Source organism: Canis lupus, chromosome 36 (genome assembly GCF_048164855.1).
Source record: "Canis lupus baileyi chromosome 36, mCanLup2.hap1, whole genome shotgun sequence".
NCBI classification, from domain to species: domain Eukaryota; kingdom Metazoa; phylum Chordata; class Mammalia; order Carnivora; family Canidae; genus Canis; species Canis lupus.
Window position 1 is genome coordinate 2,073,944 of NC_132873.1, and position 14,916 is coordinate 2,088,859.

At 41.8% G+C, this 14,916-nt stretch overlaps 1 long non-coding RNA gene across 1 annotated transcript in view; it reads right to left on the minus strand.

Moving 5' to 3' along the window:
- LOC140625293 (uncharacterized) overlaps window positions 1-14,916 on the minus strand; it is a 21,851-nt gene continuing 6,935 nt past the window's right edge. The window contains exons 3-4 of the long non-coding RNA XR_012024645.1: window positions 4,420-4,486; window positions 1-71 (exon numbers count right to left, since the gene is read on the minus strand). This is a non-coding gene — a long non-coding RNA (uncharacterized lncRNA). The remainder of the gene's footprint in view (window positions 72-4,419; window positions 4,487-14,916) is intronic.

Sequence of the window (14,916 nt, forward strand, 5' to 3'; positions counted from 1 at the left end):
CTCATAATGCTACGTGAAGATAAAGATGACATGAGATCATCCAATGTGTGTAGAGCTCCTTGTTTCAGGCCCTAGGTTCCATGTGAAAAGAATAGAATAATTATAAGATCACTTTTTCTTTCTTCCTATCTTATTTCAGTAAAATATAGATAATGTAAGACTTGCCACTGTTACGTGTACAATTCAGTGGTGTTAATTACACACAGTGTTGTGCAACTATCCCCACTGTCCGTTTCCAGAACTTTTCCATTACCCCAAATAGAAACTCTATACCCATCAAGCAATTCACTCTCATTCTCCTCTACTCCCAGCCCCTGGCAATCTCAAATCGACTTTGTGAGCCTATAAACTTGCCTATTCTATGTATTTCATGTAAGTGGAATCATACACGTGTCCTTTTGTGTCTGGCTTATTTCAGCTAGTATAGTGTTTTCAAAGTTGATCCACATTATGACATGTGTCAGAACTTTGTTCCTTTTATGGCTGAGTAGTATTTCATTGTATTCACACAGAGCATTTTGTCCATCCATTCATCTCTTGACGGACACAGGGGTTGTTTCCATGTCATGGCTATTGTGAATGAGGCCACTATGAACACTGGTGCACAAGTATCTCTGAGTCCTTGTTTCCAGTTTTTTGGGGTATATACTTGGGACTAGAGTTGCTGAGTAGTGTAATAATTTTGTTAAACTTTTTTGAGGAACCACCAAACTGTTTTTTCATAGCACTGCACCTTCACATTTCCACAACAATGTACAAGTTTTCCAGTTTCTCCATATCCTCACCAACACTTGGCTATTCACCCCCCCCCCCGCCCTTTTTTTTTTAAATGATAGCCATCCTAGTAGGTATGAAGTGGTATCTCACTGTGGTTTAATCAGTGTTTAATTATCTCTATCTAAAAAAAAAAAAAAAAAAAAATTATCTCTATCTGGGATCCCTGGGTGGTTCTGCGGTTTAGCACTTGCCTTCAGCCTGGGGTGTGATCCTGGAGTCCCGGGATCAAGTCCCACATCAGGCTCCCTGCATGGAGCCTGCTTCTCCCTCTGCCTGTGTCTCTGCCTCTCTCTCTGTCTCTGTCTCTCATGAATAAATAAATAAAGTCTTTAAAAAAATAATTATCTCTGTCAATGAATGAAAAGAGTGCAAGTAATCAAACTGAACCAATGGTCCAAAGATCATCTATATAAAGTGTTGTAGCATTTGGGTATTATTTGAAAGAGTCTATGTCGCACAAGCCAAGGATAATTATCTTATTTTAAAAATACATTTAAAATAATAAAGCCCCATGTATGGATCTGGCTTAAAAGAGGCTGGAAGTTGGTTCCTGGCTGTGACCCACACTGCTAATGAATCTATGGTGGCCCCAGACTGATCAACTATGGCATGTCAAGAAAGGTTGGGTGCTTGGTCTAAGGCTGTTGACGTCTTCAATACATAAAGATAATTATTTTGTTTCAAGAGACTTAACAATGTTGATCATTGAGAGTTGAAAAGTAATGGCAATATTAATAATGCACAATAACAGACAGAGGAAGTGATGCTGAACCTGAACCTCTAAGGTGTATAAAAATTATCAGATCAGACTGACCGTCGGTAGATCTACAAGCATTTTTTTCGGGAAGATAGTCAATTGGACTTATGTGATGCTCTTGAATTTATAACACCTAGAAAGGAAGGATCTTATTTCTTTTAGCAAAATAGTCGAAAGAACTCTACAGTAGGTATTATTAATGTTCTTATTTTACATGATGAAAAATTAGTCTTGGAGAAATTAAGTATCTTGCCCCAGTGATTGAACCAAGATCAAGTCCATTTGACTTCTGAGCTGCCTTCATGGAAGAAGAAAACATGAGCTGAATGGAGGAGGTGCTGTCACAGTAGCTGTGCTGGTTTCCTGGGGTTGACTAATAAGGTACCCCCAATTACATGGCTAAAACAACAGAAATTCACTACCTCTCAGTTCTGGAGGCTTGAAGTCCAAAATCAAGGTGTCAGCCTGGTTGGTTGTCTCAAGGGCTATAAAGGGAGAATCTGTTTGGCCTCTTCTCTCCTAGCTTCTCATGGTCTTGGGCATCCCTTGGCTTGTAGCTGGCGTTCTCCTTGTGTCTTCACATGGATTTCCTCTATGTGTGCTTTTCTCTATGACCCAAACTCTCCTTTTTATGAGAACACCAGACATACTGAATTAGGGCTCACCCTAATGACCTCATTTTTATTTCATTACTTCTGGAAAGATTCTGTCTCCAAATACAATCACACTCTGGGGCCTGGGGGTTTGGACTTCAGTACATCTTCTTTGAGGAGTTGGGTGGGTTACACAACTCATCCTTAACAATGACTTAATACTGAGTTGGTCGTATCTCCAAATGAGCTTGTACTCCTGTCTTCACGTAAGTTTATAATGTCTGCAGGACATGCTAATGTATTTTAAGTTATAAAATGAATGAATGTATTTTAAGTTCAGAAAAAAAAAAATGTATGAGTTTCTAGCTGGGAGCCTGCATAGTATCCCCTTAGTGACTTAAAAACCCAGCCCCATACTCTAGGACATCTGTTGTTACAATCTTTTCAAATTCTGAACTTAAGAAGTTTGGTTCACAGTGCCCGTGGGCCTGCTTCACTTTTAGCATCGGTTCAAAAGGAAGGGCCTCTTTATTTTCAAATTGCTTCAAGGTTGATTTTAGGGAAAAAAAGTTTCTAACTCCTACGGAATTCACAAAGTCTCAAGTATCTAGGAAAGAATGCCTTTGGTTTCAGAGACATATTTTGGAAACATAGACTTTTCTTTCATTTACCCCAAAACAAAAAAGATTTTTTTCAGTTCCCTTTTTGTTTGGAGAGAGAACAGGACTACGTCGTGCTACAATTTTTTATCAGTTCTTCTGCTAGTTTTTAAAGAGGTGGCCGAGTCTTTGATTTTCCACCTGGAAGATGCCGTAGACAGAGCCGGCAGAGGATGGCCACGAGGAGATAGTCAGGGCTAAGTCGGCTCAGCTCAGGAGGCTCCCAAGAGCCTTGTCCGCTTCCAGACTCCCCGTGGGCTGGGGCCTAGCTGCGTCTGGGAGACAGCCACCGCCTCCACCTGCTCCCATTCCTCTCCCCAGGCGTTGGTCTCAAGGACGTTCCCTAAAGTCTACTGTGTGGTAACCTCGGGGTCTGCTTCTGGAGAACCCAGGCTGCGACAGGGCCCGGATGTCCAGACAGAGAAAAAGAGGCAACTGTGGGAATGAGAAGCAAGCTGGATTCCAGGCCGTGGCTTCAGTGAGACTAAGGAAAGGCTGCATGGGAAAGGTCGCTTCCAAAGGAATTGTCTCAACCAGCACCGCAAGGAATAGTCCTGGAACCTAAATAGAAAAAAAAAATTCCTCCAAAACCACAAGGGGACGGACACCTGGGTGGCTCAGCAGTTGAGCATCTGCCTTCAGCTCAGGGCGTGATCCTGGAGACCCGGGATCGAGTCCCGCATCGGGCTCCCTGCAGGGAGCCTGCTTCTCCCTCTGCCTGTGTCTCTGCCTCTCTCTGTGTGTCTCAGGAATAAATAAATAAAATATTTAAAATAAAAAAATAAAAATCACACGAAGTTTCTAGAGTATGTACAATTTGTATTAAGGGACACCTGGGTGGTTCAGTGGTTGAGCATCTGCCTTTGGTTCAGGTCGTGACCCCGGCCGGGGTCCTGGGATCGAGTCCCACATCAGGTTCCCCACAGGGAGCCTACTTCTCCCTCTGCCTGTGTCTCTGCCTCTCTCTGTGTCTCTCATGAATAAATAAATAAAATCTTAAAGAAGAAGAAGAAGAAAAAGAAAACAGAAGAGGAACTTGATAGCAATGTCCTGAACAAAAGAATGACGACAAAGGTGATCCAGAAAACACTTACCAGTCAGGATGCAAAAATAAAGCTATTGGCTAAAATGGGAAAAGGAAAGCAGTAAGTGTCACAAAGTATGTTTTAACCGCTCAAGGCTGGGATACACCAAGGAGGAACGTGGAACCCTAGGTGTAATTCACCTCGACAAGGACCTTCACATTTTCTCACCGGGTTAGATGTCGTCTTGCGCTTGAACCGGTTGCTGGAGTGTGGTAAAAAAGACGAGTCCAGAATACAGCTGGATAAGCCCGGGTGGTGAGAAAAGGCCAGCTTTCAGGGACATGGCTTTGACCAAATGGTGGTCTTTCCTTACACCCTTGGGCAGTGACAGTGAAACCTGGTCAGAGGCAATGACCGGAAGCCTGGGTGTGAACGTGCATACGCGTCTCTCTGTACGTGTCTGTGCAAGCGACGTCTCTGCCTGTGCACACACGTGTGTGTGGGGTGTGATATGTCCTGTGTATGGGCCGAGGTTGGGAGGGGATCGCCCACCACAAGGCGGAGTAGTCCACTCCTTCTGGATAGAGTACATCCTCTTGTGTCATTACCTTGTTTGGGTCTCTCCGAAGGCAGAAGCAGGGTTTGAGGGCAGGTAGTTTGATTGCGAGGTGATCCCTAGAAGCAGGAGTGAAGGGCAGAGACAGGAAAGGAGGAGATGCTGGTAAAAGTGTATACTCGCCATCACTTCTGTGGGATACAGAGGGTCAGTTCCCCTTGGACCTCTTGAGCAGTGTTCTAAAGGCCTCCCAGAACTGCCCACCCAGGGGCACCCACCTGAACCTAGTCAGTTAAGCATCTTATCTTTGGCTCAGGTCGTGATCCCAGGGTCCTGGGATCCAGCCCCACTGGGCTCCCAGCTCAACAGGGACTCTGCTTCTCCCTCTCCCTCTCCATTTACCTCCCCTACCCCCACCAGTTCCTGCACTCTCTTGCTCTCAAATAAATAAATAAAATCTTAAAAAAAAAAAAAAAAAAAAAGAATTGCCCACCCAAAGGACAGACATCCAGAGCATTTATTTACAGGCTCTTCTTCACGGCCTGAGGGTTGCCCCTGTGGGCACTGACTCCCCCACAACGGCAAGCTCCACTTGCAGGCTGAGTGAGCAGCCTCCCGGCTGGGGAATCAGCTGTGGGGCTGAAAATGACCACCACAGGGTACCCGCCGGCGGTGGTGCAGTGGGGCTCACAGAGAACTATCCATCTGGGCTGTGGCTGAAATCAGAGGGGGTGGAGGGCAGTGATGTATGGTTCTTGTACACCTCTACCCCACACCCATAAACTGCCAAGGGCCCTAGGAAAAGTGCTCACATGTTTTAAAAAAGGACATCCTGGTAAATCATTGCTGAGCACTTATAATGCAAATTGAAATATAATAAAGATGTTTTATGCTGAGTTTCTTTGACTCAGTAATAAGCCATGATGGTTGCTGAATTTTAAATTAAAGAAGGAAATGGATGGTTTGTATTTGGGGAGTTTTAAGAGGTCAATAAATAACACCTTCTTCTTCTCCTATGGTGCTCTGAGGCATCTGAGAAATGAGACACAGGAGACCAAAGGATGGGGGTAAAAGTGGCAGCTAAATAGGGATTTATACCTGTGGCCCAAAGAGCAGGGCTGGCTGATGTTCTGTGCCCGCAGCACAGTATGAACTAGGGAACCATGCACCTGAGCCGATCCACCTCCCCCGGTCACTGCCTTGCTCTGGTCTGGCAGAGAGGGAAGAGAGTGAATCTTTGATGCTGGGCAGCCTTGCAGATTTTAAATAGATGAGTTTCATCCCATCAAGGAATGCACACCATTTACTGTGGGATCCTTGTCACTCACCAATCAGTAACTCACTTCTAAAGCGGGCACATTACTCTGATGGGAATTCCCCCACGTGGAACAGTGAGGTAAGGCAAAGAAAAGATTTCTTCCAACGATTGTGGAAAGAAAAAGGAGTCTCTGGAACAGTGTACACTCCGGGTCCCTCCTGTAGTTCTCACTGTTGATAGCCTTCCATTTGATGTTCGACTGTATTTTGTACAATTTGCTTTGATGACCGAGGGTAGAGTTGTCTTCTACGAGTCTTGTTCCCCGGCTATAATGTGAACTCAGGAAGGGTCTATGCAGTGCTTTCTTTTGTGGGATCCAGAAAAGAACTCTGGGATGGAAATCAAGTAAACCCAAGTTCTACATCTAGGCCCCAGTAAAACACGGTTCCATCGTGTAGTCTTGTAGACCTACTCCAGGTCCAGATTTCAGTTTCAGAATAATTACTAAATGAACTGAATAGATACTAGTATGATGAATGGTTAAGTGTGATCTAATAACGAAAATAAGACGATGTTTACTAACAGCGTGCAGTGTGCCTGTGGAAGAGAGAAGCCTGTGGAATAAGCACTGGCTTTGGCATTGGACAGATCTGGGTTTACATACTGGTCCTGTCACTTTACCCGAAGTGGGTTTCCTGCAAAATCCTGTGGATTTTTTTTAGTTTGATGGGTTCATTACTCAATAAATACTGCTTAATAAATCACTAGAAATTGTATATAAAGTATTTGGAACTGTACACATGGTATTTCTCAGTGTTTTATACTACATCAAGATCTAGAGACATGTACATAAAAACAATATGTACATTGCAAACAACTGTTAAATTCTTGAAACCCGAAAGGAGACTCCATAAGTGCCTAGAAACAGAACGTCTTTGTTCCCATAAATAAGATTTTAAGTTAAAAGTAACAGGAGAAAATAACTTCCAGCCCTGATGATTATAGAGTGAAAGCCTAAATATAGGAGGAGAATAAAAACCAGACATGCTTTTTAAATAAAGTATATTTAAAAGCCCCTATCATGAAGATGTGGAATCTGAAAACATCATATTCAGTGGGAAGATAACTAAAGAGGTTTTTTGGTTTATCTGATTTTATTTGATTCAGATATTAAGTCTACATCTGATTATGGTCAAACTACCAAGGAAAATAATCAAATTGTAACCCATCTGCAACAAATTCATGTTATTTCTTACAGAATTGTAGTCAGATAGCTTAGATTTGATTCATAATTTTCTTCCAAGAAGAGAGCCTTTCAAACTGAATAAAGATTTCAAAAATACAGGAAGTTAAATTATGAGAAGTAGAAAGTTAAGAGCTATTTCTTGGCCATATGTACCGTGAAATATATATTTTTTAAAGCCATAAAGGTAGCCACACTCTTCGTTAATGAGTTAATGAGTGATATTTAAAAGTTCCTTCATCCAGAGACAGATAATAAACCCACAAGCTTGGAAGAAAGTAATGGTAGTACAAGAAAAGGCAGCGTAATAAACTGGTCTTGAGCTCTGGTGTACTTTGTATATTAGTTTACTGCTTAGTGCTTAATTTAAATTTACCTAGAAAGATTGCCATTCAAATAATTCTGGCTCCCTCTCATCCTAGATGGTAGTAGAAAATAAATCCGAAGCATGTTTTCTTGGTTTAAGGAATGATTGCCTTTTCATTTTTGTTTTTATTTTTGGTTGAAGTTGTTTTGTTTCTGGCCTACCAAAGTATGCTCCTCCAAAACTCCGTGGTATTTTGAGGGGAAGGTGGGCAATTAGCATGAACTAGGAGCTTTTGGGAACATGGACAGGCTGACAGTTCCTACCCTTTGGGGGTTCTTCTTCTCCCTAAGGGATTGAAATGGTATGCAAGGGGAATCCTTCCAAGGAATGAGCAAACCTCCTTAGACTCCTAGGCCCACCATCAAGGCCTAGATTATTGAGAGCTGATTCCACCAGAACGCATGGCAAGAAAGCCATGTTTTGGGAATTGTGGCCAAACATATTAGCATAAGCCAGGGGCATTTGCAGAAGCAACAACCTCCACCCATCAGTGGACTAGTCATATTCTTCAGATTCTATTGGCAAGATGTTTGGAAGCAGGACTGGCCTGGGTGGGCTAAGTAACCTGTTGGTGTTTTCAAGAGAGGCCCCCAAGGGAGAAAGCGGTTGTCTTTGCACAACCCAGTAAGTAGGGCCCCATTAATTAAAGGGTGATATGACCTTATTTGAACCTTGAACATGATAGAGCAGGTCATATGAATTAAAATAATACAATGCCACGATCTCAGCATATGCTGGATACTGTTCAGCTGTTATTTTGCTAGATCCATAAATGACTAAACGAGTATGTTTGCTGCAACACAACTGTCCCCTCTGTATTTATGGCCAGCCTACAATAGATGGCAGCTAACCTTTAAATGCATATAGACTTGCCCGAAAGAGAAAGAAAAAAAGAAAGAAAGAAAGAAAGAAAGAAAGAAAGAAAGAAAGAAAGAAAGAAAGAAAAGACTTGTCCAAGTAGTATACTTCTATTTGTTTCTTTTTAACTCTAATAAAGACAAATGTGCTGTCTTTATGTTACTACTTAAATACCTTAATATTTCTCTCTCCTTAATGTTTTAGTATTTCAACTAAGTAAGTTTGAAGTTTTTGCTAAAACAAATTTTTAAAAAAAAAAATATTTTATTTAGGGATCCCTGGGTGGCACAGCGGTTTGGCACCTGCCTTTGGCCCAGGGCGCGATCCTGGAGACCCGGGATCGAATCCCACATCGGGCTCCTGGTGCATGGAGCCTGCTTCTCCCTCTGCCTGTGTCTCTGCCTCTCTCTCTCTCTGTGACTATCATAAATAAATAAAAATTTTTAAAAAAATTAAAAATATATATTTTATTTATTTATTCATGATAGACACAGAGAGATAGAGAGAGAGGCAGAGACACAGGCAGAGGGAGAAGCAGGCTCCATGCCGGGAGCCCAACATGGGACTCCATCCAGAGCTCCAGGATCACGCTCTGGGCCGAAGGCAGGCACTAAACTGCTGAACCACCCAGAGAACCCCTGCTAAAACAAATTCTAAAATTAAAACCACTTCATGTCCTATTTCTTTAAATTGACTTATTTAACCTCTTATCCATTTACATAAGAGATCTCTCTTTTGGATAAAAGCTTCTATAACTTTGTTCCTACAGTATAAAATTATATATCAATTCTCTTTCTTTAGATTTTTTATTTAAATTCAATTTGCCAACATATATTACAACACTCAGCGCTCATCCCATCAAGTGCCCCTTCAATTTTTTTAAAAGGTACTGCTAATGTATTTTTAATCATAACGAGTTAAAAGTATAAAGAAAAGATAAGTTAAACTTTATTAATGTGATATATTAATGGAACAAATTCATGTAACTATATAGCAGCATCCTTATGGAGTCAAAAATTAGTTTATTTAATAGTTTTAATCAATTTTCCCTGTAGTCTCCTATTGCTATTATTCTGTAAGTTGTTAATATTGCTAATATTTTCCAGCATTTGGAGTAAACTTTTAAAATGCTTAGGTGCTCTCTCTTTTTTTTTTTTTTTTTTAGGTTTTATTTTTAAGGAATCTCTATACCAACATGGGGCTCAAGCTCATACCCCCAAGATTTAAGAGTCACACGCTCCACCGACTGAGCCAGGTACCCTTAAATGCTCTTTCTTATTAAATTTGTACATTTAGTTAATTCTTCAGCTAAAATTGCTTCACACAATTTTTATTTCCCCTCAATTTTAAACTTTTGTAAAAAATGATGCCTCACTTGATAACATCAGATTCTCAAGGTGACAAATTCTTTTTTGTTGCTGTCCTAACAAAATGAACACAGTTCTATTTATTTTGAACACAGAGTTAAATAATTTTATCCATGAAAAATCAAAAGTATATATATATATATATTTTAAGATTTTATTTATTTATTCGTGGGACACAGAGAGAGGGAGAGGAGAGGCAGAGACACAGGCAGAAGGAGAAGCTCCCTCCATTCCATGCAGGGAGCCCGACGTGAGACTCGATCCCAGGTCTCCAGGATCACGCCCTGGGCTAAAGGCGGCGCTAAACCACTGAGCCACCAGGGCTGCCCTCAAAAGTATATTTTGATCCAATATTGGCATGGGGACAAAACTGCAAATTGTTGTTTACAGGGTGACAAATTCTTCTTTGAAATAATTGGACTTTTTTGTGATAATTTAAAACTTTTTTCCTCCTGATTACTTTTAGTAGTCAAAATATTACTTTTCTTGAAATGGTTCAGTCACAAATTTGTTCTCTGAAGAGATGACTTCCTGCATACAACTGTCTGAACTCACACGTCATGAATATTTCATTTCCAATTCAGAAAAAAAGTATAGCCAGTTTACCCAAGGGGCTTTATAACTGAGTTCTTATTGTATTTTACCAAGAAAAATCAGTGTTGGGTTGGGGAGGTGTCTAGACAAATAGCAAAAAGACAGAAGTCCTTCAGCAAAATCCCAAAGTCCTACGTTAGCACTTTGAGGCAGAGCTGGGCAGAGGAGTAGGTGAGAGAAAATGGAAACTCAAGGAACACAGGATGAAAAAGGAGAATGTCCTGCTGGGCACCAGGTTAACTTTCCCCCTCTCCTGGGAGGGAGGCCCACACCCCTAATCAGGACGTCAGTTTAGGTGGTGGGGAAAGAAGCCATTCTCTCCTTTGGCCAACAGGCTCTCTGATCTTGTGGCCGCACCGCTTATTAGCAAAGCAGAGACATTATCTTTGTGACCTTAAGGTCTGTAGGGGATATAATCACAGGAGTATAGACACAAGGATAAGGAGAGAAAGCAGTGGGTTTAGCCTGGGTGGCGTGGGGGCAGGGCAGCCCCCCCAGAGGAGGGGACTTCCAAGCCAAGAGAGAAAGGAGGCAACATTCCAAGCAGAGGAGCATCCAGCCCCAGAATCCCAAGCAAGCAGAAGCCTGCACTTCTTTGCCAGCGTTAGTATCTTCCAACCAACCTTTCGGGCTTCCCCTTAAGGGCCTGCTCTCCCCTCTCCTCTTCATCTCCTTCCTCTTTCCCCTTAGCTCCACTGACAAATCAGAGTAAGGCAATTAGATATCTAAGATAAGTCCTCATTTTAGCTAGAATAGAATGAGGTTAAGAACCACCATGAGCTCCACACAACCTGAAAGGGTCAGACTGTTATATAAGGCGGCCGAGAAAAGCAGGTCTGGCGTCTCCCATGCCAGACCACACGAAGGCAGATGTCCCCAAATTCTTCCTGTGATGATTTCTATATAGTCACCACGGTGATTTCTAGATGGTTTCTCTGGTCTCTATCTACCATGTAGATAAAACCAATGCTCTGGATTCAAAATTCACTTGGTGATATGGAAATTACTTAAAGAAGAACAGAGGAGGGGATCCCTGGGTGGCTCAGCAGTTTAGCGCCTGTCTTCGGCCCTGGGACTCCAGGATCAAGTCCCACATTGGGCTCCCCTGTGTGAAGCCTGCTTCTCTCTCTGTGTCTCTGTGTCTCTTATGAATAAATAAATAAAATCTTAAAAAGAAGAAGAAGAAGAACAGAGGGATCACACACACACACACACACACACACACACACATATTAAGTATTAAGTGTGACTCAGCCTATATTAATAATACAAGTAATTCCACACAAAAAAACAATTGTATATGCTCAGAACTTCTTCCTCTTACTTTTTCTAAGCAAAAAACCTAAACTGCTAAAAGGAGAGTACAAAAACACCTATATTGCTTTGCTAAAATTAGTATTTCCCATAATGGAAATACTATTTACCCACTTTAGGAGAGGTAATGATTCAAGAGAGGAGTTCATCTCAAACATCAAAGGGACAGTTAAAAAACTGGATCAGGAGCTATACCTGATGTCATACTTTGTGTTTTGAAAGCAAACTTGAAGCCTGATCAAGATCAGCAATAAATTAACATCATCTTGGAAAACAAGAGTGTCCTCAACGAACCAGAAAAGTTGAAGAATTACTGACAGAAAGCCCTAAGGGTCAGCACTATGGGTTAATCAACAAAGGACAACAAAGCTTCCTGTTGGGAGCAATCCCAGAAGAGCACCCAGCTCAGAGGCAAGGCATCTAAGGAGTAGCAGACACAGAGGGTGATAAATGGGAAGACGAACAGGAATCGGTGGTGATTTGGGAGAACTGGAGGATTTGCCCAGGGACACAGCCCTGCGTGCAGACACTAGTGCGGGAAAGGTAAGATCTGGGAACTTCTACATCCCCATGGGCCCTGGAAGTGTCTGTACTCGGAGGAGAAGCTAAAGATAGATCCTCTTGCCAATGTGGTTTCTCTTACCCATTCTCACGTCTCCCCAGAACATGAGATATGATTGCCAGGTGGCCAGAAAATTCCAATACAGAGATCAACAGAAACCAAGGATCACCAAGTTTGTTGGGAAGAAACATTACCATAAAAAGACACCAAATTGGATAAAAATAGAATAAAGACCTCAAGAGATAGTTAATTTGGCAGGCAAAAATTTTATAAAGATTAACATTCTCAGAAAGTGTTGGGAGGATACCATGGGGAAAAAGAATAACTACATATCTTGGAAATTTTAAGTGTAAAAGAGAAGTATTAGCAAAAGAATTGAATAAACAGGACTAGAAAGCAAAGTACATCTATGAGGGAATGAAAATCCATAAGTATAATAAACTTGCAGTGCTATGTGGTGTTAGCCTTCCAGGATATAATACATTTTCACCTTTTGTTTACATCGTTTACATCCTTCATTTAAAACCGGTAGCTTTCTGGGGATCCCTGGATGGCTCTGCGGTTTAGTGCCCGCCTTCGGCCCAGGGCGTGACCCTGGGGACCGGGCTCCCTGCATGGAGCCTGCTTCTCCCTCTGCCTGGGTCTCTGCCTCTCTCTCTCTGTGTGTCTCTGCCTCTCTCTCTCTGTGTCTCTCATGAATAAATAAATAAAATCTTTAAAAAATAAAAAAATAAAACTGGTAGCTTTCTTTTAAAAAATAAAACAATAAAATAATAAATAAAAATGAGATCTCCAAAAAAAGAAACAAAACCCGTGTTCTTATAAAAGAAGGTGTAAGTCTGTTAACTCGTCAGCAAATGACACTAAAACTGAAGGGAAAAATAAAAGAAGGAAGAGAAGGGAAAAAAAAGACAGCACCAGTGGTCGAGTTGTGCTGATGGTCTTTTGAGGAACAAGGGAATAATTGTATAATATAAACCTCTTTCATATGCTGGGGCTTCCCCAAGGACATAGTGGTGATTCGCAAACATCGAACCATAACCCACAGAAAGAAACGTGTGCAACCCGGAGCATCTGTACACATACATATGTACAAAGTTTTCGCAGAACAATACTTATTTTCTGATATTTTCCATTTTACCATATTTTTCTAAAAAACATATTTTTAAATTTTTTTTTTAATTATTTTTTTCTTTATTTATTTATGATAGTCACACAGAGAGAGAGAGAGAGAGAGAGAGAGGCAGAGACACAGGCAGAGGGAGAAGCAGGCTCCATGCACCGGGAGCCCGATGTGGGATTCGATCCCGGGTCTCCAGGATCACGCCCTGGGCCAAAGGCAGGCGCCAAACCACTGCATCACCCAGGGATCCCTAAAAAACATATTTTTAATTTAAATGTACTCCCTGCCTCCCATGCATATACCTCCCAGTTTGGAAAGTGTGGTACTAAGCAACCTTATAAGAAAAGTACTTGCCAGGGCACCTGGGGGGCTCAGGGGTTGAGCGTCTGCTTTCGGTTTAGGGTGTGACCCTGGGGTCCTGGGATCGAGTCCCGCATCCGGCTGCCCTCAGGGAGCCTGCTTCTCCCTCTGCCTGTGTCTCTGTGCCTCTCTCATGAATAAATAAATAAAATCGAAATAAATAAATAAATAAATGGCGTGTGTTTTATACATGTCAGCGAAGATACTTTGCCTGTATATTTATTCAAATGTTCCCTTGAAACCAAAACTTTGTCCGATGGCCCATGATTTTATTTTCACTTGTTTATCTCTTTCTCTTTCTTCCCCTTATTGTGGAATTCCAATAGTCTAAGAATCCAACAATCAAGACTCTTTTCAGATGCCTGTGTTGGACCTATATTATATGAGATATATTCAAATGGGGCTTTTTTCTGTGAAATCATAAGGAGGTCAAGATCGACCGGCCTCCCCCAGGGCTATCATCATCGATTTTGTCGTGTTCTAGACTCAGTTTCCCTCCAAGAGTGTTCTAACATGTGCCACAGCCACATTTCCTTCTCTCACATTGGGATTAAGCACCTCCCTCATCTAAGTGCTTTCTAGTGATTCACAAATAGCAGCACAATCATGGCATATATACATATATATATACACATATACACACATATGTACATATATGTATGTATCATGGCATACATATACATATATATATACGTGTGTATACACATACATATATATAAGAGAATTATAGAAAAAACAACATCTTTATCATTAATCCATGATAAAATTACGAATGGCTTGGGACACCAGGGTGGCTCAGCAGTTGACTTGTCTGCCTTCGGCTCAGGGTGTGACCCTGGAGTGCCTGGATCGAGTCCCACATCGGGCTCCCTGCAGGGAGCCTGCTTCTCCCTCTGCCTGTGTCTCGGTGCCTCTCTCTGTGTGTCTCTCATGAATAAATAAATAAAATCTTAAAAAATTATATGAATGGCTTAACCAAAATCTAGTGCATGTGGAGAGTTGTAGCAACAGATCTCATCTAGATTGCTCTAAATAATTTGTAGGGGTACATAGGATTCTGTCCAGCCTATTAATTATCCCACACTCCTGCGGCTCTCTACTGTCTCACCGAGTGGGCCAGCATTTCTGGTTCCTCTCCAGTGGCCCTTTGAAGGATTATTGCGAAGCTACAGACTTTTATGTGCAATCTGTAGGGATTTCTGCGCAGGACACACGTAGTTAATGTTCTAAATCCGCCTAACACGGTACATTAGTTATGTAAACAGTATTAACATTAAAACGATGTTCACTTCGGGGAAACAGTAATTATATTTCTTCTTATTAGGTAATAGCCATGCAACCATTTTTTATTATTTCTGCGAGGTGTTCTTTTTTTGTTTGTCTGTGTGTCCTTTGTTTTGTGTTCTTTGAGGCCCGTCTAAGGTGCCCTGAAGGAGCAGCGCTCCTGCCGGGTCCTGGGGGGTGGGGAGGGCAGGAGGTGGGGGAGGGGGGCAGGTGACCTGC